The 24,136-nt window shown below is 42.5% G+C and overlaps 1 protein-coding gene across 1 annotated transcript in view; it reads right to left on the bottom strand.

Annotated features, from left to right (window-relative positions):
* CSRP3 (cysteine and glycine rich protein 3) overlaps positions 1-24,136 on the bottom strand; it is a 149,757-nt gene that overhangs the window by 68,986 nt on the left and 56,635 nt on the right. The gene's annotated exons all lie outside the window — the stretch shown is intronic.

Raw genomic sequence — 24,136 nt, 5'->3', positions numbered from 1 at the left:
CTGGTGAAGCTATTGGGACAATTTCAAAGAGTCTAAAAATATATATGGCTCTTGCCATATATTAGATGAAAATATCAGTAGTTGGAGTAGGAAACAGTGATGCATGGATTATTACAATGAACCAATTTTAATCCCAAAGGTCTGTGGGGTTGAAAGTAAAAGACATTATGGGACACTGTTCGCAGGTATGAAAATCTAAGTCAGGTCAGACTCCTTTCAAGATAGGAGTTTCTTAGAGCAGTGCGGGGGGGAAAGATGGCATTAAAAATACAACTCTGGAAAGATCAGAAGAATATTAGCCTTAAAAGAAAATTGTTTCTTTTCTCTCTTTCTCTCCCCACCCGCCCCCACCCCGCAGTTGGGTCTTTGTTTAAATGGAAATAGCTTGGTTAAGAGGGTTTTTTTGCTTCACTGATTATTTTTTAAAAAAGATTCCCAACTCCCTGCTGTTAGATTATTTCCGAAAGACTGACACAGGTTAATAGGCTCAACAGCCTTCCTCCTCTCCCCCTCTCTCTCCCTCTCTCTCTCCCTCTCTCTCTCTCCCTCCCTCCCCCTCCTTTCTATATACAACCAGCCAAAGAGACTATCCACAAATCCAAAGATAAAACTACCACGTTTATATACAGTAGGTTACTTTAAAACAGCAACTTGTACCATTTTAAATGCAACTGACTTCAAAACATTTGAACCCTGCTTTTCCCTAACTATCCTTAAATTTTGTCTAGAGAAAATTTATAAAGGGGGAGGAGTAAAACCAAAGTCAGTTTTCAGTTTTTTTAATATTTAGAATTATAAATATAACATAAATTCTGAGCTATGATGATGCCTCCTTTAGGTATAGTTAGACATAGCAATGGACTTCTGGGTATGTACTGATTTCATGCAGTAGTTTTCAAAATAAATGGAATACAGTATTCAGATTTCCAACATAATCAGATAAAACTTCCACTATTCTCAAATGTTAGGTCACTCTCCTATGAAGTACAATGATGGAATCAACTTTCCTGAAGTTCATTTCACTCATTTATTTGGGAAATGACTGCTTCTTGGTGCCTAACTACTATGTAATTCTTTCAGTGGAATTAACATGTGCAAAATGTATAATGAGCTAATTTTAATAACATATTGGTCTCAAACTTAAAACATACTGCTGTTGAATTTTTATTTACATCTAATAGTGCAGTGCCAAACCACTGGAATTCTTTAATGGGTGTTTCTATACCTCTTGGAAATCACTACCTGGCTAGATACAGGTTAGAAGCCCAGAGATTGTGGCTTCTAATTCTTCCGAAGGCACAAAGCCAACTGGATGACCATGGACTGGTCACTCTCTTTCAGCCCTAGAAAGGAGGCAATGGCAAAACCACTTCTGAAATATTGCCAAGCAAATTGCGGGGACATCTCCGACAAGACTGACTCAAAGTCATAAAAAAAGTTCAAAAGAATGGTGGAGGATAATTTGAAAGCAGTATTAATTGATGGAAGCAAGCATTAAGTGAATATGTTAGTTGGGTCGTGGAGCTTGGAGAATAAATATTTAACTTTGCTTTCTAGCACTATTTCCCAAGCCCAATCAAAAGACTCCAAAACATATTGCTTTTGGGTCTTTGATCCCATGACCCCAATTCCCTGATGTGGATTATTTTGAGGAAATTCACTGAGAAAAACAGTATTTGAGGAATTGCTGATTATGATCTGTACAGTGATTGTCAGAAATTATTGCCTTTTATTTCAGTGGCACACAAATTCTTGCTGAGCTGATACATGAACACAGTTCTGGCACTTAGTTATGTTTTATTAAACTGCACTGGCAGCTTCTTTTTTTTCTTGGGCAGAGTTCAAAATGCTAGCTCTTCTTTATAACTCCCTGAACAGTTTGGAATGGCATATCTGCATAACTTTACCCATATTAGCTACCTTTGTTAAATGAGATCCTGTCTGTCATTAGGGATCGGCTTTCGTCAGGATGTCTGATTACTGGCACAGGCAACGTTGGTGGGAAGATGGAACGGTACAGAAGGAAGTTTCATCTGACAATCCAAATCAGTTCTGCACCAGGAATAAGAGAGACATCTTGTCATTTCCCTCCAGCAGTGGAGTGTTTTGAATTGCCCTTGCTGTATTGAACATTTCCCCCCCCCCCCAATCAGGACAGCAATAAAAAGAAAGCGATAGAATTGCCACCAACTCTTTTTGTGTAGAATGCCTTCAGGATCTTTAAGCATATCCTGTGTTACATCTCTGTCTTTACCTGCTGTGACACATCTCCTTTTATGCTAAAACTAGGATATCAAAAGAGCTGAATCAGAATTGCCTGGCTATTTTCTTAGGCTCATAGACTGCAGTTATGAACAATTTGGGGGTTTTAACTCAACAATTATCCTGCCTCAATAATGTTGCAGGAGGCCATTTATGGAATTTTGTAGGAGGTCCTAACACTGTAATTTTCCTTTCCTTTTCCTTCCAATGCTTCCATCATTCTTATCACCAGTGAAAAATGTTAAAAAGGAAAGACAGAATGTAATGTCTTTTGATTGGTACTGTAGTCGTCTGTCTGGAAGCATCCCAATTACCACTTTAGCATTTTGTATAAAATTTAACATACTGACAAAACTGAAAAAGTGATAAGGAATAATAAGGAACCATTTCAACACATGTGAAATATTTGATTTCTTGAAGACATTTCACACTCTGGAGACATAACTTAGAGGAATGTTTTTGTAAGGAAAAAAAAAGTTCAGAAACAAAGGCCTATAGTTGTTTGAGCCAAAATATTTTATGTCTTATAATTTAGCCATTTTATATCCAACAACGGTAAAAGTTGGTCAGCATTTACAGATAGTAAGGGGATCTTTTTATATTACATTTAATATTAATAACATAAATCATTGCGCTTTTGGAAGGAATAACACTGCTCTTTATAATGGTGGAATGTTAAAAATTCATTCTAGCCTATTATTGAAATTCTGTAATATAATTCTTCTTATATTCCTCTGGGTATTATGCACTGGAAAATATGTAATTACTATACAGTGTTTCTCAATATATTTGAGTTTTTTTGTTGAACAAATACTCGTGCTAAGATACTTACATTTTTCTAATTCTTCAAGAATGGACAACGCATATTTTAAAAAAATGAATTGCTAACACCATTTTAGCCATATGAATCAGAGGTAGGTTTCAGCAGATTCTGACCAGTTCTGGAGAACCGGTAGCGGAAATTTTGAGTAGTTCAGAGAACCAGTAATAAAAATTCTGACCCATCTATTCTCTGCCTCCCAAGTCCCAGCTGATCAGGAGAAAATGGGGATTTTGCAGTAACCTTCCTCTGATTGGGGTAGGAACGGAGATTTTACAGTATCCTTCCCCTGCCATGCCCACCAAGCCACACCCACAGAACCAGTAGTAAAAAAATTGAAACCCACCACTAATATGAATCGATCTTTGCAAAAGAACCGTATATTGAAAAACAACCCATACTAACCAAGTGCTCCAGTATCAAAGTAGCAACCCAATCTCCAACAAGATGAGCAGTGTAAGAACATTATTCAAATAGCAAAAATACACTTCAGCAAGCCAGAACACCAGAAAAAGAAAACTGACTGCTATACACCATCTTCCAACAAAATGGATACCCGTGCAACTTTATCAAAAACACTAGGGAATTCTTGGAAGGTTGGCATTCAGACAACTCAGTCCTCAATAAACACAGATAAATCAGACTTAACATTCAAAAGAATGTTAGGGTCCTTGAGTGGCGCAGACTGCTAAGACAGTCTGTTATTAACAGCAGCTGCTTGCAATTACTGCAGGTTCAAGTCCCACCAGGCCCAAAGTTGACTCAGCCTTCCATCCTTTATAAAATGAGGACCCAGATTGTTGGGGGCAATAAGTTGACTTTGTATATAATATACAAATGGATGAAGACTATTGCTTGACATAGTGGAAGCCACCCTGAGTCTTCGGAGAAGGGCGGGATATAAATGCAAATAAAAAAAATAAAAAAAAGAGAGACAATAAGAAAGCTAAGAAAGAAACAAAAAGACCAGAACACATCCCCTTCAGCAGCCACCATCCAGAGAAGCAGGTAATAACACCAAACAAACAATTAAGCAGAAAACAATATCCTAATCAAGGATATACCAATTAGAAACCAACACCTCCACCAATGGTGGCAGTGCAACCTACTGTATAAAAACAGGGAGGAAACCCCACACTTAGCAGCACTGATGATTTATTTATTTATTTATTTATTTATTTATTCAAATTTGTATACCGCCCTATCTCCCGAAGGACTCAGGGCGGTTCACAGGCACATAAAACATTTATATACAATTAAAATAACTATTAAAAAACTTATTCTATTGCCAAATATTAAAAATATAAATATAAATCTTAAAACCAAATTTAAACCCCTGTAAATTTAAAAATCTATAAATTTAAAATCTAAATTTAAAAACTAAAATCTAAGCCAGTCCTGCGCAGATGAATAAATGCGTCTTAAGCTCGCGACGGAAGGTTCGGAGGTCCGGAAGTTGACGGAGTCCTGGGGGGAGTTCGTTCCAGTTCGTTAGATGTTATCTAACCAGGTAATGAAACATCTGCATGCAAACAAGGAGCTCTAGGATTCCATATATGGGTTTTGTGCTTAACTCCAATACGTAATGAAGGAAATGAAATTTTGATACATGGTTTTGCTTCAAGACTTCAATTTGGGAGAAACAGCTTTTATCACAAAACCATTTTTTTCATGATAAAAATGAGAGTGAATCTAGATTTGTGAAAATAAAATGTGAACATTTGATTTAAAAAGATAGAAAATACAAAACTTCTTTTAGTTTTGAACATGTGGAGAAGCTTGTTCTCACTTCATACAATAGGTGCCCAAATACAGGCAGAATTATGCCCAATCATACAGGGATGAGGGTGGAGAGAAGCAAGCAGTACTCTTCCCGAGGCAACCTCTCCATGTGCTGGCCTATATACATTCTTCCTGATCAAAGTTCATGCAAGCTAAAGATAATTAGACTTTTAGTCCAACACATCTGGAGACATCCGGCTAGGACAAACTGGTTAGTAGGTGGGGTAAGGACGGGTTGGAAGGCAGTAATCTGTTACCTTGTCTAAAATCTTAGAATGAACAACTGTGGACTGGCCAAAAAAAAGTTGTTAGTGATATTTGCAGCCTGGAATATGGATCTTTTGATAAACTGGATTTGCTTAGCCATTGCTGCCTTCTTGTAAACTGTTTTCCTGGATCCAAGAACTCTCATTGTCTGAGGCATGAAACATTACTCCTAATCCTAATGTCAGATAATCCCATAAATATAGCAATAGCAATAGCACTTAGATTTATACACCACTTCATAGTGCTTTTACAGCCCTCTCTAAGCGGTTTACAGAGTCAGCATATTGCCCCCAACAATCTGAGTCCTCATTTTACCCACCTCAAAAGGGTGGAAGGCTGAGTCAACCTTGAGTCTGGTGAGATTTGAACTGCCGAACTGCCGCTAGCAGTCAGCTGAAATAGCCTGCAGTACTGCATTCTAACCACTGCGTCACCTCAACTCTTATATAAATACAAAGTTAATTATCAAAATATACAAAAGCCTTGACGACAATTTTCAAAGATGGACTGTGCTATTTGATAATCTGCTGCAGATTATCACAAAAGCTTATGATTTGTAATAAAATTTGTTAATCAGAAAAAGGGCACCACTCTTAAATAAAACTGTTTATTTAAAAATGAGAGATCACCAAACCCACCAGTTTAATTTCTTTAAATCTAAACAAAAATAATGAAAGTGATGATTTTGCCAACAACTCACTTCAAATACATTGATGCGTAGTAGAGAGAACCTTAACTGCTGGATTAATATTTGATGCTGCTTACTATTCTCAATGGCAATCCACTGGGTTTGTCACTTTCAGTATTATTTCCCTAGGTGCATCTGAAATGAGCCAAATGTTTTCTCTTGGTATGCCTCTTATCTGTTGTAATCGACTACAACTTTTAAAATAGATATTCTTGGTGTAATCTGTAGTTACTGGCAAATAAAAACCCTATTATAGCCAAAAGCTAATAATTAAATTTAGGACAGAAAAGTGTTGTGTTTCTGATTGGCAATCTACTTCAATATAGACAAGTACAGTTGGCCCTGCTAATATACTACAACTTGCCTGATATTTTGAATTAATGTTCCTCAAATAATGTAGAGTTAAATTATTCAGTAAGAACAGTTTCTGGTTTTTAACAGAATAAAAATCAAAATAAAGACAGAAAACCAATTGGAAAGAAAGGGAGGAGGGAGGGAGTTAGAAAAACTAATACAAGACAGGGAAATTAAGTTGCTTACAGAATAGAGGGAGATAAATTAAAAATTCAAACAAAGACACTGGAAGAAATCCCAAACTATAGCTATGTTTCTATGTTTCTTAAAAATGTGTTCCTTTTCATGTAAGAATGAAAATGTTTTTCTATTGTTTTGTACTCCTAGGAACAGATGGCAAAGAAAACATATTGTCATGAGTACTGTATATGGAAATTGTCTTGTGCCAAATAAAGATAATTGATTTTCTCAAGTCTTTTTAAAAAAAAATATGCTAATTTTATAGCTGTCTACTGCGTGTATTTTTAAAATACTTTTAAAATGTATATGGAACTTATTGGGTATTTTTTTGTGCATACAGGTAGTTCTGGACTTACGACCATTCATTCAACACCCATACAAAGTTATGGCCAGGCCAAACAAAGGGATAGGAGTGTTTATAGCATTGTTCCAGTATTTGAGGGGCTGCCACAGAGAGCAGGGGTCAAGCTATTTTCCAAGGCAGCCCGAAGGCTAGACAAGGAATAATGGATGGAAGCTGATCAAGGAGAGATTCAACCTAGAAGTAAAGAGAAATTTTCTGACAGTGAGAACAAGCAGCCAATGGAACAGCTTGCCTTCAGAAGTTGTGGGAGCTTCATCACTGGAGGCTTTCAAGAAGAGATTGGGCTGCCATTTGTCAGAGATGGTATAAGGTCCCCTGTTTGGGGGTGGGGCTTGGACTAGATGACCTACAAGGTTCTTCCAACTCTGTTAATCTGTAACCTGATTTATGACCAATCCCCAAAGTTATGGCTGTTGCAGCACCCACCACCCCGTAGTCACATGATCAAAATTAGGCAGCCCACCTGTACTCATGACCACAGGGGTGCTTCAACTGGCCCTAGTCCACTTTGTCTGCTCTGTACTGTAGCAATTGGCTGATACATGTGCTGTCAGGAGACGCACATCCTGTTTTCTCTTCCATCTCTACCTGAATGGCCATTTTATGCTGCAGAATGGGACAATTTGGTGTGGCCAACTCGCTGAGGCCAACTCACCACAGCCAATTTGCAGTGGGACAACTCGCTGTGGGACTATTCAACAATTCAATTTAAGTATTTAAAATAATTAAAAAAATATTTTACTTTTTCTCATGCACACTTCATTTTGTTCCTCCTTTTCCATCTTTTTAAAATGATGCTATTCCACCATTTTTTTAAATATTAGTGTAACACTTGTACCACGGCAAGTTGTCCCATGACAAGTTGGCTGTGGTGACTTGTCCTGCAGTGAATTGGCACAGTGAGTTAGCCACACCGAGGTGGCCGCACTGAGTTGTCCTAGACCACGGGTGTCAAACTCACCGCCCCATGTTGCTGTCATGTGATGTTTCTTGACGTTTTCCCCATTCATGGAGCTGGGGTGGGTGTGGCCTACGTCAATGCATCTGGCCCACGGACCGCCAGTTTGACACCCCTGTCATAGACCCTTGTGCTGGTCTGTTTTCCATGAAAGTGTTTTTTATTTTTAACCGATTCAGCAGAGGAAGATTGAAATATTTGCTTGTTCTCCTTGCTTTCTTCCTATCAACAGTAGAATCCTGAAATTTTGATTGATTTTTTATCTTTTTCTAAAAAGAAAGAGAGGAAATCCTGGCCCTTTCTTTCTTTCCCAGGTGAAAAATTCTACAGTTTCACTTTCTAACCTGTAAATTTATTGTCCCTGTTTTTTTCCATGAAACCTTAAAAGATCTACTTTCAGAAGGGCTGGATAGGACACAAGAATGAAACAGAGGAGCAATAATTATAACAACACTGCAGGATTTGGAGACAGCAGAATAAAAGAGAAAGAACTGGAGAAAATCACAAAATACAGAGATTCACAAAAAGAGATTCTGTGTCAAAAGAAAGCAACAATAGTACCAATAGTGATTGGCACCTTGGGTGCAATCCAGAAACAACTGGAACACTTCTTGAATACCATCAGCATTGACAAAATCACCATCAGTCAATTACAAAAAGCAGCTTTACTTGGAGCAGCTTAACATCCTTAAAGGATGATACCTTTAATATCATTAAGCAACATCTGTCTATCCAGGTCATTGGGAGGAATTCAGTAGGTGGATAAAAATGCCAAATCCAGGCTAAACATACAGCTGACTGTGTGACCAGCCATAATAATATAATCTAGCAATCTGAATTCAGGTCCACAGCAGATAGGACCGAATAGCTCCCCATCATTTTGACCAATATGGAGGACTGGCTGAAAACCAGAAAGGGATTCCTGAAGCCGATTTAATCTCAAAGAAGACAAGCCAAAGAAAAGTGAAATGCAGGAAAAACCCTCATACCTACCAATTTTGAGCTTAAGATGTAAATATCAATTAAAATATAATTTTGCAGCATTTGCAGCATTTAGAGAGTTCCTGGAGATCCAGTCGTTCGGAGGCTGATCGGACACTAGTTAGGTCTTATAATAGGACCTACCTAGTGGCACTGAGGGAAGCGAGACGTTGTTACGTCTCTTCCCTCATTGCGTCGGCAGATAACCGCCCGGCCGCCCTGTTTCGGGTGACTCGCTCTCTCCTCCAACAGGGAGAACGGGATGACCCATTACAGGGACGTGCCGAGGAGTTTAGTGGTTATCTATATGATAAAATCGTTCAGCTTCGGGATGGTCTGGATCAAAATTGGGTGGATCCAGGTGAGGTGTCGGAGAGCTGTCTTGTTGAGATTGTTTGGGATGAGTTTGACCCTGTGGCTCCCGAGGACATGAACAGGTTGCTGGGTAGGTTGAATGCCACCACATGTTTACTGGACCCGTGCCCCTCCTGGTTGGTACTGGCCACGCAGGAGGTGACACGAGGCTGGCTCCAGGCGATTACGAATGCTTCTCTGTTGGAGGGGGTCTTTCCGGCTGCCTTGAAAGAGGCGGTGGTGAGACCCCTCCTCAAGAAGCCTTCCCTGGACCCAGCTGTATTAGGTAATTATCGTCCGGTCTCCAACCTTCGCTTTGCGGCGAAGGTTGTAGAGAGTGTGGTGGCATGTCAATTATCCCGGTACCTGGATGAAACTGTCTATCTAGACCCGTTCCAGTCCGGCTTTCGGCCCGGATACAGCACTGAGACGGCTTTGGTCGCGTTGGTGGATGATCTTTGGAGGGCCAGGGATAGGGGTTATTCCTCTGTCATGGTCCTATTAGATCTCTCAGCGGCTTTTGATACCATCAACCATAGTATCTTGCTGCACCGGTTAGGGGGATTGGGAGTGGGAGGCACCGTTTTTCGGTGGTTCTCCTCCTATCTCTCTGATCGGTCGCAGACGGTGTTGACAGGAGGGCAGAGGTCGGCCACGAGGCGCCTTACTTGTGGGGCCGCAGGGGTCGATTCTCTCGCCCCTCCTGTTCAACATCTATATGAAGCCGCTGGGTGAGATCATCAGTGGTTTTGGTGTGAGGTCCAGCTGTACACTGATGACACTCAGCTGTACTTTTCCACACCGGGCCACCCCAACGAAGCTATCGAAGTACTGTCCCGGTGTCTGGAAGCCTTACGGGTCTGGATGGGGAGAAACAGGCTCAAGCTCAATCCCTCCAAGACAGAGTGGCTGTGGATGCCGGCATCCCGGTACAGTCAGCTGCAGCCGCGGCTGACTGTTGGGGGCGAGTCATTGGCCCCAATGGAGAGGGTGCGCAACTTGGGCGTTCTCCTGAATGGATGGCTGTCCTTTGAAGACCATTTGATGGCCGTCTCCAGGAAAGCTTTTTACCAGGTGTGCCTGGTTCACCAGTTGCGCCCCTTTCTAGACCGGGATGCCCTATGCACGGTCACTCATGCTCTCGTGACATCTCGTCTGGATTACTGCAATGCTCTCTACATGGGGCTCCCCTTGAAGAGCACCCGGAGGCTCCAGTTGGTCCAGAATGCGGCTGCGCAGGTGATAGAGGGAGCCCCTCGTGGCTCCCATGTGACACCTCTCCTGCGCAGACTGCACTGGCTACCTCTGGCCTTCCGGGTGCGCTTCAAGGTTTTGGTAACTATCTTCAAAGCGCTCCATGGCATAGGGCTGGGTTACTTACGGGACCGTCTGCTGCCACCGATTGCCGCTCACCGACCCGTGCGCTCTCACAGGGAAGGACTCCTCAGGGTGCCATCGGCCAGGCAGTGCCGACTGGCGACACCCAGGGGAAGGGCCTTTTCTATGGGGTCTCCCACCCTCTGGAACGAACTTCCCACAGGACTTCGCCAACTTCCTGACCTTCGAACCTTTCGCCGCGAGCTTAAGACACATCTGTTTATTTGCGCAGGACTGGACTAGAATTTTAAATTTTGAATTTGGTTTTAATTGGGGTTTTATTACTTTTATTGCTATTTTAAATATTCAGCCTTATTTAATAAGTTTTTTAATTGATGTTTTATTCTGTATTTATATGTATGTTTTTTATCAGGCTGTAAACTGCCCTGAGTCCCTTGGGAGATAGGGCGGTATAAAAATGCGAATAAATAAAATAAATAAATAAAATAAATAAATTTGATTTGGGAAAGGTAAGGCTAAAGAGAAGGACCCTGACAGAAAAGGCATCACTTGTGTTTTATATAAATTTGCCTTGTGATATTGAAAAAAATCCTGTGCATCCAGAGAAGCCTGATTACATATGATACACGTGATAAAGCGTAAATACAGGAGTGCCTATTTTAGTCCTGAAGTTGACAAAAAAGGTGCAAGTGTGACTAAAGAGCTAAATGGAACTGTGACAAATGGAACTTCAAAGGGAAACATTAATGCCATTTGCAGCAAAGGAGGAAAAACTCAGAAGGGCTGGAGTTTTCCTCATTTTAAAATTATTTTATGACTTCTGGTACCAGGCAGCAATGTCTTGCTTCTGGAAGACATAATGCCACTGGCACAAACAATATTTATTTGCGTACAAAAATTATACCTCACTCCCATCCGATGACTGTGGCTAGTTAATTTTTGCATAATAACAATCCACTCTTTTATGCATACTATTCAATCATGATCCTAATGGGAAAAATGCCTAGAGAATACTTTGCTTGCCAAAATTCATTTGTAGGGGGGGAAAAAAACCAAGCATGGTCAGATTAGTTCACTCTCTTATTATGAATAAAACTCTGATCTCATTCTTGAGACGTATCAACCCATTTTGGGTTAACCTACTATGACAGAACAATAATCATCCTAGCATAATACTATTTGTACTCAAAAATGCCAGTATTGATATTAGAATGCTGGATTTCTGAAGACTTAACACACAAGTAGAAACCACTTATCTTCTCGATTTGATCCAGTAAATCGTGGGACCCATTATCCTTATTTCTCCAGCTGATTTCCCTGGTCTGAGGCTTTGGAGCTTTGATGCTGAGACTATAGAATATACAGTATTCCCTTTCCCTTCCATTTTCTTTTCCTGATAGAAACACAGAAGCCTATTAGGAGTGCAGCCCACTGTGACTGAGAGCCCAAGAGCATATAGTAGTGCAATCTCCACAACTCAAGGGAGAATTGTTACCCAATGGGCTGAGATAATGGTAGGAGAGATGGTATTTAATTCACTTTTGAGAATTTTATGAAAGGAGATGAGAGAGTTGAGCAGCCAAAAATGCCTAGAGATGAAGATAGCTTCTCTTCCAGAACAGATTTTCTACAGTTTTTTTCATCACCATTTACAATGCTTCTAAAATGTTTTACATATAGAAAATACAGTAAAACATGAAGTTAGCCCAGGAGAACAAGAAAGGGTGAGAAATAAATATTATCCCGTTTGGCATACATGAAAAGGAATTGGAAATGGGTCAGATCAGGAAACCAATTTCATTAAAAAGTGCTAGATTTCTCCTGATATACACTATAATAACACAATCCTGAAAGAGTCTGCTTGGCCCTCCTCCCTCTTATAACAAGGGGAGGGATGCACCTTGAATTTCTTTCTCATGCATTGTTTTCCTGGGCTAAGTCCATGTTTCACCAACTGTATATCTTTTGTAAGGTCACCTCTGTACTCCTCTAGACTACAGCATCTATATTTGTTCTGTTAGGCTTGTGCTTACTAGCTTGAGAATCCTGAACATGTATTCTTCCAGTTGAAGTAAGTTTGGACATATGAGTGCATGCTGAAACAGAGTGGGAAAGCATCTCAAAACCTAGTGCACAGATCATTTAGTAAGATTGGGTGCCTGGATCATCCTCATCCTTGGCTGGGTTCAGACACATTGTGCTAAACCAGGGGTCTCCAACCTTGGTCCCTTTAAGACTTGTGGACTTCAACTCCCAGAGTTCCTCAGTTCAATTTTGCTTTGTCCACAAGTCTTAAAGGGACCAAGGTTGGAGACCCCTGTGCTAAACTATAAAGGGATTTGTTTGCTTTTGGCTTAATACATTGTGTGAAGATTTAGAAGTCACACTTTTTAATTTAGCTTGTTTTATGAACTGCAGCCAAAGCAAAGCAGAGCCTGGACAAAAAAACCAGCTTAGCACAACATGGCCTAAGGTCCAGTTTCCATTCCAGCACTCAGAAAGCAGCTCATTGTTGTGACTTCACATTAAAAGCAGAGGTGGCATTCAGCAAGTTCTGACCAGTTCTGGAGAACCGGTAGTGGAAATTTTGAGTAGTTCGGAGAACTGGTAAATACCACTGGCCCCGTCCCCATCTTCTCTGCCTCCCGAGTCCCAGTTGATCAGGAGAAAATGGGGATTTTGCAGTAAGCTTCCTCTGGAGTGGGGAAGGAATGGAGATTTTACAGTGTCTTTCCCCTGGAGTGGGATGGGAATGGAGATTTTATAGTATACTTCCCCTGCCATGCCCACCAAGCCATGCCCACCAAGCCACACCCACAGAACTAGTAGTAAAATTTTTTGAAACTGACCACTGATTAAAAGCCTAAGTGCTTCTAAAATCTTCCCTAATGACCAACCTCCATTCTTTTAGGCACAGAGTGAGAATCTTTTCTGCTGCCCTGGTAGTCCTGGCTACCAATTCTGGAGATTTTGTTCTTAGAGATTTAGAGTGGAGAGAGAGTGTACAGCACAGGGAGAAGAATAAAAAAAAGGAGGTCAAATAAGGAGGCTTTATTTCCATAAAGTCACAGCAGGTGTAAACATCTTTGAACCTTGAGCAGCACCAGATGTGACTTGTACTTGGATGGAAGACCACAAGGAAATTCCAGATGTAAATTAAATGAAGTAGTTGGGGAAAAAAAACATCCCAGAAGGAAGCAAGTGCAAAGCCATTTATCCTTCTCTATCATGGAATGTATCTAGGAAGAGGGAAGTAGTATGATGGACTACAATAATGCAGCAGTTTCCCAGGAAGGAGGGATCACATTCCAAATTGCGGGGAGCGGGGGTGGGTAGGTGGGAGAAAAGAGAACACAACTCAGAGCTGGATCATAGAGAGAAGAAGAGATTAAGGATAGCCACCCTATTTTCATTTTATATAGATCTAGCCTTTGGCAAATTCAGCAATGATTCAGATTGGATGTAAAAGCCACACCACTTGTTGCAAGACTGTTTTGTTTGGACTACTTGAGAAGGGGGAAAAAAACCTAATTTCAGCACTAATCCAAATTTTTCTGAAAAAACTTGTTTTCACTTTAGGCTCTGCTCTTGGGCAATGCACATCCAGTGGTGGGATCCTCCTGGTTTAACAACCGGTTCGGTGATTGCATGCTTTGCGTGCACACACGTGCTTTGTGTGCATGCGCGCCTGACGTGCGTTGCGCATTTGTGCAGTTTAAAGAAATCTTCACTTTTGCGTTTCTTTGGAGACGTGGCAATCTGCTCTGCCATACGAATCAGCTGAGAAGATAAAGGTAGGAAAATAGGGCAGGCAGGTGGGCCCATCTGATTGTCGAAGTGAACCGGTCCGAACTGGTAGAATCCCACCCCTGCAAGCACATCCCTAGCAAACCTTTTTTAAAATATAAGCTATCAGGAGGCCTTCATCTTCACAGTTCCCTACAACAAAATATTCAGGTATATAGCACAGTCAAGCCTTTCATTCAAAGTTAGGTAATGCGAGCAAAAAGAAAAAAGTAAAAAGGCCAAATGCTGTTAAATGTGTATCTATCTCCTAACTGACTCTGAAAACTATAACTTTTTGATCTAGGAGGGGCATTGTGGCAAAATATTGCCCAAATCTGACCCTGGCTATCTAATAATATATTGTCTGTCAAACTGTTTTAGTTTATAACATTTATATTCTGCAGCTACAATAGCTCTTGGGGGATGGAGAGAGACCTCTCAGACTGATCTAAAAAGCCTTAGTAAACCCCTCAGGAAATGCTGGCTTGCAGAATCTGGAGATCAAAGGAGAACTTGTCAAAGTTAAATGATTCAAATTCTCGAGATAACGTATGGGGTCTTAAATGAGTTTGCTAATTATGGTATTTATTTAATACTTGATCTCATATTAGAACAAAACAAAACAAAAAACCAAACACCTGGAGTATTAGCAGGGCAGTTAATGTCACCTTCAGATTAATTAGGTTTGGATTTAGATTATAATTTTATCTTTCTCCGTATATTAGATTTTATATGAAAAAGGTCAGATTCGATGACGACAACGATGACAAGGGCAGGACATTCACTGAGTGGCCTTCATTACTCAAAAACTCAGCTGTATACTTACAGCCTACTATGACTTTCAGCACTCTTTATCTGACTTTGCACCACATGGAATTTATATACCAGCAGAAAGCTAAATGTCACATTGTATGCAAATTTTTGTGGATTGTTAGAATTGCTTCCCAAACATTAATTTAGTAACCTTTGAGACAGTTGACTACATAAGTTCTGTGTTGGATATTGTTTATTTAATTGATTTATTTCTAAACTTTGTTACTTCTCTCACAGCAACTTACAAGAAAAGCACTAAAGCAATCAAGTTAAGACAGTGCTTAAGAGATGCTTTTTACAATCCTAGTCATATACACATCCCCTACTATTAGTCTGAAAATGCTTCACTAGGACGTGCTACAGCCTTTTTTATTCATCCCCAACTCAAAGCCCAGGCAGCTTAATTTTGGATTTATCTGAACCAATGGGGATGTGGTGCTTTCTGTCTTCTGCGAACACAGATCTTGCTATTTGCTTGGTGGGTGGTACTTTAGGAAAGCCTTTTTCAATGATGTTGTCAGGGACTGGAATGTGCCAACCATCCATTAGCCCCTTTCAACACCAGTGTATTGGCTTCCTGCTGTCCATTCTTGTATGTGCTTCTGCAGAAGAGAAGTCAGGAAAAAAAAGCAGCAGCAGCAGTCATTGTGAAGATCACTCCACCTTTATTGCATGAAGTGGGCACATGATACTTTCATGGTGGTTTTGTTTTTTACCTGTGCAGGCTGAGAAGGAGGTGAGAGAGAAGACATAGATGTATCTCAAGGGAGAAGGGCATATGGGACAGAGGACAAGAAGAGAGTAGAGTTGTCTTCCTCAGAATGGGGGTTCCCATCCTTTCCATTGTTTCTCCTGTGAATTGGTCCCAGTGCCAATCAAGTTATATAAATGGGTGTGTGTTAAAGGTGGGTTTCAGTTCTGGAGAACTGGTAGCAGAAATTTTAAGTAGTTCAGAGAACCAGAGAGCCTCTGACTGCCCCACCCCCATCTATTCTCTGCCACCTGAATCCCAGATGATCCGGTGGAAATGGGATTTTTTATTATTATTTTATTTTATTATTTATTAAATTTTTATATCGCCCTTCTCCCGAAGAACTCAGGGCGGTGTACAGCCAACGATAAAACAAAATATATACAATTAAAACAACATTTAAAACATAGCAAATTATAAAGGCTGATAAATTAAAATTTAGATTTTAAAATTTTAAAATATTAATAAACCCCAAATTTAAAAGTCTACACTATTATGCCAGTCCCACTTGAATAAATAGGTGTGTTTTAAGCTCACGACGGAAGGTCCGAAGATCAGGCACTTGACGTAGGCCAGGGGGAAGTTCATTCCAGAGCGTCGCTGCCCCCACAGAGAAGGCCCTACTCCTGGGGGCTGCCAGCCGACACTGTTTGGCGGACGGCACCCTGAGGAGACCCTCTCTGTGAGAGCGTACGGGTCGGTGGGAGGCAAAAGGTAACAGCAGGCGGTCCCGTAAGTACCCGGGTCCTAAGCCATGGAGCGCTTTAAAGGTGGTAACCAAAATCTTGAAGCGCACCCGAAAAACCACAGGAAGCCAGTGCAGACTACAGAGTAGTGATGTCATGTGGGAGCAACGAGCGGCTCCCGTTACCACTCGCGCAGCCGCATTCTGGACTAACTGTAGCCTCCGGGTGCACCTCAAGGGCAGCCCCATGTAGAGAGCGTTGCAGTAATCCAGCCTAGATGTAACCAGAGCGTGAGTGACCATGCATAAGGCATCTCGGTCAAGGAAGAGACACAGCTGGCGGACCAAGCGAACTTGGTAAAAGGCCCTCCTGGAGACGGCCGCCAGATGTTCATCAAAGGACAGCCGTCCATCCAGGAGGACGCCCAAGTTGCAAACCACCTCCTTTGGGGCCACTAACTCGCCCCCAACAGTCAGCTGCGGGGTGTCGGCATCCACAGCCACTCCGTCTTGGAGGGATTGAGCTTGAGTCTGTTTCTCCCAATCCAGACCCGTACAGCCTCCAAACACCGGGAGAGCACTTCGACCACTTCGTTGGGGTGGTTCGGGGTGGAAAAGTACAGCTGAGTGTCATCAGCGTACAGATGATAACTCACCCCGAAACCACTGATGACCTCACCCAGCGGCTTCATATAGATGTTGAACAGGGTAGGCGAGAGAATCGACCCCTGGGGCACCCCACAAGTGAGGCGCCTCGAGGACGACCTCTGCCCCCCTGTCAACACCGTCTGCAACCGGTCAGAGAGATAGGAGGAGAACCACCGATAAACGGTGCCCCCCACTCCCAATCCCTCCAACCGGCGCAGCAGGATACCATGGTCGATGGTATCAAAAGCCGCTGAGAGGTCTAATAGGACCAAGGCAGAGGAACAGCCCCTGTCCCTGGCCCTCCAGAGGTCATCCACCAACGCGACCAAAGCCGTCTCCGTGCTATAACCGGGTCGGAAGCCGGACTGGAACGGGTCTAGATAGACAGTAACTTTCCCCTGGAGTGGGGAGGGAATGGAGGTTTTACAATATCCTTCCCCTGCCATGCCCACCAAGGCATGCCACGCCCACAGAACTGGCAGTAAAATATTTTGAATCCCACTACTGGTGTGTGTGTGTGTGTGTGTGTGTGTGTGTGTGTGTGTGTGTGTTGAACTTTTACTTTCCTTGCTAGTGTTAGTGAGTGTCACAAATTACTGGCAAGGTACACGTTCTTCACATAATGTTTAGGGTGGTATGAGGGCAGGCATATCAGAAGACACATTAACCATATCTGATAAGATGCTAGAATGAGAGGGATGAAATGCACATGTAAAAACCTTGTTGGTACAGTGCAATTGTAGATGACAAGGCAGAAGCCTTCTAAGAGCATCATTTCTAAAGCTGACAGTGTTGGAGGGAACTTGTGTACAGACATTTCCCAAGTAGTAAGCCTCAATACAGCTACATGGTTTCTGTTATTGAAGCAATAGTAATTTCAATGTGATTTTCGCTGCTTCCATGGCTAAATCACAGAGACATAACTCCAGTTTTCAAGAATGGGCAGGCATGTGTAAAATGCACAACATTATTTCTGTTTCTCAGTCCATGTTAATTTTATCACCCAAAGCAATCTGAAAAAGGTCCAGCCCAGTGACATATTCTTGCTGTCATTTCCTTCTTTTCCACTCCGATACTCAGGGATGGATGACTGGCCTGGTGAAGCTACAGATGAGAAGAAACACCTTGCATTTAGCCTTATTATTCTGATTATTATTAGCTTAATTTTGACAAAAACCTGTTTCACGTTTGGGAAGGGAAATCTATACCCAAAGGTGTGATTTCACACAAATCAGAACAGCTATTAGTTTGTAAAATTGTTAATTCGGCAACTAAAATGTTAGGATTTTATATCCTCGTATTTCTAAATGAACAAGATTCCAAAGGAACCTGTTCTAAAAATCATGTGTTAAAATGGTAGAAGTTGACATCTGTAAACCCAATCCAATTTGACTAACTGGTGATGTCAGCAAGGGCTAATGAAGTTACATGGCCCATTATTGCTCTGTAATAATGTGCCCTGATGCTTCAGCTTTAAAGCAAACAATGAATTAATAAGCAGAACTGCATGCATAAAAAACATCCACAGATCTCTGGAACAAGATATCTATTTGCGCTTTGGAGCAGATGTTCTTCCAAGTTAGTTTGTAACATTTTCGTATTATGCTTCCTTTGTAGAAATCAGTAAAGAGGATTTTATTTCTTATTTGCTTCCATTTTATGTTCATAATGTATCTTACGATACATGGTGGTATTCTGATTGTTACTGGCTGGCCCCAGATCTCCCATTCAGCTGGTGGGATTGAGTTCTGGCTAATCTGGATATATCCAATTATATCAGAAGAGAGAAATCTTTTGTTCTCTGAGGGCTACACAAGTGTAGGACATGCTTTCATAAGATAGAAAGCATAGCTTTCTAACAGACACACAAACTTAAACACCCCACCGCTACCACAAAGTTCCCCTTCTATAGAAAAGGATTTGGGATCAACTATTTTTGCTACCAGTGGCAGATAAATGCAATGACTTTCAGATTTTTTGCTTGAAATTAAAGTATTTTGTTGATTTCTAAATGGTTGTTGGAATACATTATATGTTGGCTTCTTTCAGCAAGAATGGTAGTGAGAAAATCTCAGGGGCATGAAAAACCCAGAAATATAAAAGCTGAACTCTTATCAAAAAATGGTAATCAGAAAGGTAGCTGTTGAACATTGTAAGAGTGTGCATGTATCACATGGGTGCTGCATAAAATACTTATACAAGTAGTCTTCCATTTGGAACCATTCATGTCATTAGGAGCATCACAAATCTACTGGAAGGTGTAGAATAACTTGAGCGGCTCTGAAAGGAGCAAAAAAAAAATAAAAATGTCAGGGATTTTGGGATGGGGGTACATGCAGCTCCCAGGCCAGGGGTGAAATCCAGCAGGTTCTGACAGGTTCTGGAGAACCAGTAGTGGAAATTTTGAGTAGTTTGAGAGCTTGAAAATACCACCTCTGGATGGCCCCAGAGTGGGGTGGGAATGGAGATTTTGCAATATCCTTCCCCCAGGAGTGGGGAGGGAATGGAGATTTTGCAGTATCCTTCCCCTGAACCCATTGAGCCACACTACACACCATGTGTTTACGATGACTGCAGGACCCTGAGGACATGTGTGATCACCATTTCCTAGCCTAGTCACGCTAAGCCAATGGGGGGAAGCAGATTTGCTGGATGACTACATGATTCATGTCACAACAGTGATTCACTTAACAATGGTAGCAAAAAAAGTCATAAAATCCAGCATGACTCAATTAGCAACCCCCTTGTTTAGCAGTGAACATTACGATGCCACTTGTGGAAGTCAGTTGAGAACTACCTGCAATTAAGCAATTTGATTGGCATTGCATGCAAATTGTTCCTCCCCTTCAGGAGCCTGAAACATGCCCTTCTCATCTCAGTGGCATCTTGGGCATAGTGCTATATAGCATGGACCGATCTTCTGGATGCGGTCAATTATTGTATTTCATTCTGTTCCATTTTTCGTCTGGATTGAGGGAATCTCAGAGAAACTGTGGACATGTAATTCAATTATTAGGTAAGAAGCAATGGAACAAAAGGGAATCCTCACTCTCTCACTAGGGAATTGTTTAAAATAGGATTAAATTCTGTATAAACAGCATTTCAAGGTTATATACTTCTATGCCCTGTGTTCTGAGACGAGCATATGTGCTGTTTCTTAGATATCACGGAACACATTTTAATTAGATTTATCGCACAGCGCAATGCCTTGCACAGTGAAGCATATCTCTAGTATCTCAGAATCAGAGTGGTCTTGGAAACCATCTAATCAAACTTTGCGCTGGATACTAGCCTGAACCTGACAGACAGAAGGCAGTTGAGCCTTGTTTCTTTTGGGGCCATGTATAATTTCTTTCTAAATGTACTATAATGGAAAATAGAAAGGTAGATTATTGTCTACACGTTACTCTACATAACCTCCATGTTTTAAACAGCAAAACAGCCAAGTGTGAAGCAGAAACACAGATCTTTTTGTATGGCCTACAAATTTTTTTAGAGTCTCTTTATCATACTTTTTTTTCATATACGACTCAGGATGGTTATATCAATACTCTTATTTTCCCCACAACAATTCTGCGAGATGGGTGGGGTTGAGAGAGATTGATTGGCCCACAGTCATCCAGCTGATTTTCCATGAGGTAGAGGTGGGTTTCAGCAGGTTCTGACCAGTTCTGGAGAACCGATAGTGGAAATTTTGAGTAGTTCTGAGAACCAGTAGTAAAAATTCTAAGTGGCCCCGCCCCCATCTATTCTCTGCCTCCCGAGTCCCAACTGACTGGGAGGAAATGGGGATTTTGCACTATCCTTACCCCAGAGTGGGGTGGGAATGGAGATTTTACAGTATCCTTCCCCTGCCACGCCCACCAAGCCACACCCAAAGAACCGGTAGTAAAAAAAAATTGAAACCCACCACTGGCCTACAGCTGGGCTAGAACACAAAATCTCCTGGTTTCTAGACCAACACCTTAGCCACTATACCAAACTGGATCCACAGCAAATCTTATTTAATAATGTCCACTATTTTTTATGGCTTGCCTTTCTTGCTTCCACTAATATTCAGGAATAATTCCAAAATCTCCCTATATCTTCCAAAGTGTTCTGGCTGGTTTACATGGACTGTCTTTTTTATTTGGTATATTAATGGTGGGAGCAAATCTGTTTAACAGATTTCATTTTAATTTGGTTTTCTGGGCACAGACTCAACACACTAGCTACTGCAGGGTCCTGAGGCTGATAAAATGATGAATAGACCAGTGTTGGGATTCAATTTTTTTTTTACTACCGTGGGTGTGACTTGGTGGGCGTGGCGTGGCTTGGGGGTGTGGCTTGGTAGGGGTGGCAGGGGAAGGATACTGTAAAAATCTCAATTCCCACCCCATTCCTGGGGAAAGTTACTGCAAAATCCCCATTTCCTCCAGATCAGTTGGGACTCAGGAGGCAGAGAATAGATGGGAGCGGGGCCAGTCAGAGGCGGTATTTACTGATTCTCCGAACTACTCAAAATTTCTGCTACTGGTTCTCTAGAACTGGTCAGAACCTGCTGAATATCCCCTTTGAAATAGACCCCATATTGGATAACAAGCCTGAGGTATTGTATTTTATTCTCAAGGGATTGGTTACTGAGGACATTAATATAATTCGTTCCTATTCTACAATTCAACAAATCTTGTGGTGGATTCTTGGAATATCGGGAAGATTGTCACACAGAAAGTTGACCGGTCTTCATAGTTAATTAATCTTACATTGGGCCAGCCACAAGCATTTCCATGAACAGCTAGATTAACCTACAATCTCTGCAGGAAGAGCAGAACAATCAGGTTACAACTTCCTTTGTAGGCTAACACCCAGGTAATATTACATGCACCTTAAACAAGATAAACTAGTTTGGTGTTGTAGTTTATCAAGCTAGAAAAGGGAGACTGAGCATGAAGCAGTGGTGGGTTTCAAATTTTTTTACTACCGGTTCGGTGGGCGTGGCAGGGGAAGGAACTTGCTTGGTGGGCGTGGCAGAGGAATGGATACTGTAAAATCTCCATTCTCACCCCACTCCAGGGAAAGGTTACTGCAAAATTCCCATTTCCTCCCAATCAGCTGGGAATTGGGAGGCAGAGAATAGATGGGGGTGGGGCCAGTCAGAATTTTTACTACTGGTTCTCCGAACTACTCAAAATTTCCGCTACCGGTTCTCCAGAACTGGTCAGAGCCTGCTGAAACCTACTCTGGCATGAAGCCCGCACTAAGTAACCTTGGGCCAGTCACTTCCTCTCAGTCCTAGGAAGGTGGTAATGGCCAAGCACTTCTAAAAAACCTTGCCGAGAAAACTGCAGGGACTAGTCCAGGCAGTCTCTGAGAATTGGGCATGATTCAAGAAAATTCAAGAAAAACAACAACACAAAAATAAGCAGGATTGAGTCTAGTCGGTACTTGGATGGAAAATGACTTGTCAATCTAAGGACTGGAGGCTGCGGGGGAAGGGAGTTGGGTCGGCGGGGAAAAAAACCTCCTGGAAGAAGACTTCTCTGTCGCTACCAAGACAACTACACAAAGGTATCCCAGAAGTCAATTTCCACCGAACAGGGTGTCTTTTTAACTCCTTTTCCTTTGTAGTAGAAAAGGGTGATTTTGTATCACTTTCATTCCACAGAGGGGCGCTGTAGCTCCGTGGTAGCTTCCCAACGGCTTAAGCGCAGCTCGGTCCGGATTCGTTACCCCGGTTTTGCGTAAAAAGATCGGAACGAGCCCGGTTTCCCTTTCTCCTTCTGGCTTCCCTCGCAGAAAGAGATCGCTGCTGCCACTTGTACGCGCAGTAGATCTTCTCAGGCTCATCATCTTTTCTTTACGCCCCCTTTCTTTACGCCTGGGAAGCGTCAGTCCTAACCATCCTTTAAAACAGGGGACTCCAACCTTGGCAATTTTAAACCTGGAGGACTTCAACTCCCAGAATTCCCCAGCCAGCTGCTGACTGGGGAATTCTGGGAGTTGAAGTCCTCCAGGCTTAAAGTTGCCAAAGTTGGAGACCCCTGGTTTAAAAGTTTACTATGGACAAAAGCCATAGGGAGGTTGCGTTTGTTAGCCTTCCAGACGCCATCAAACTTTTTATTTTTTATTTTATTTTTACTCCTTTTATTAGCAGCGGGAATCCGAGGAGTCTTAGGATCGGAATCCCCGAGAAAGAGCCGCTTTTCTTTTCCCACCCTGGAAAACCGCCGCGGGTCTCTTCCCCCAGATTCCGACGTTGACACGCGTAGTAAGTAAACCGTGAGAACTCTTCGCCGCAAACTCGCTATACTTTCCCTCCAGCGCGGTTCCCGCTCGAGTCCCGACTCAAAAAAAAAAAAAAAAAAAAAAGGACTCCCCAAGGCACTGCTGCGCGGAGGCGCGCTCCACTCCAGCACGATTGGCCGCCGCGCGGGCACGCGCGCGCCCGGAGGGTTGGGCTGGTTGGCTGGCCGGTTGCTAAGGCAACCGGGAAGAGCGAAGAGCAGCCTCGGTCCTGGAAGATTCTCTCCCCCCCCCCCGCAGCACCCCACCCGCCCCGCTTCTCGGGTTAGCTGGGATTCAAGGACGGCGTCCTTCCAGGGGTTATGGAGAGCACCGGGGCGCTCAAGGCGCCAGGGCAGGTCGAATCTGGGCTGGCTTCAGCTCTGGAAGGAGGTGCACCTGGAGGGACAGGTAAGGCGCCGGGCTGCGGAGTCAAAAGGCGCTTTTGCAGAAGAATGCGGAAAGTTTTGCAGCCTTTTGGGGCTCGCCTGCGCCAAGAAAGAGGGGAAGGGTGCTACGGCGCGCTCCTTCGGCTGCGGTTCGTGGGCGGTCCGGGAACGCGAGGAAAGAGTTTTGACAAGCTCTGGCGGCGCTCTCCGCGGGGCGCCCTATCCCGCGTGGCGATAAAAGCGTCCGGCTACTGAAGGGCTGGGGAGAGAGAGAGAGAGAGAGAGAGAGAGAGAGAGAGATGGATGGAGACGAGGCTTTTCCTCCAAGGCGAAGGGTTGAAGGCAAAGGGCGCCAGAGTTGAAGTAGCCCCAAGGACCCAAAACGGCCCCGGGTGCTTTCAGTCGTAAGCTCGAGGAGGGCGGGAGAAGAAGAGGAGGAGGAGGAGGAGGGAGGA

Source organism: Ahaetulla prasina, chromosome 1 (genome assembly GCF_028640845.1).
Source record: "Ahaetulla prasina isolate Xishuangbanna chromosome 1, ASM2864084v1, whole genome shotgun sequence".
Lineage (NCBI taxonomy): Eukaryota > Metazoa > Chordata > Lepidosauria > Squamata > Colubridae > Ahaetulla > Ahaetulla prasina.
This window is presented reverse-complemented; position numbering and strand designations above follow the sequence as displayed.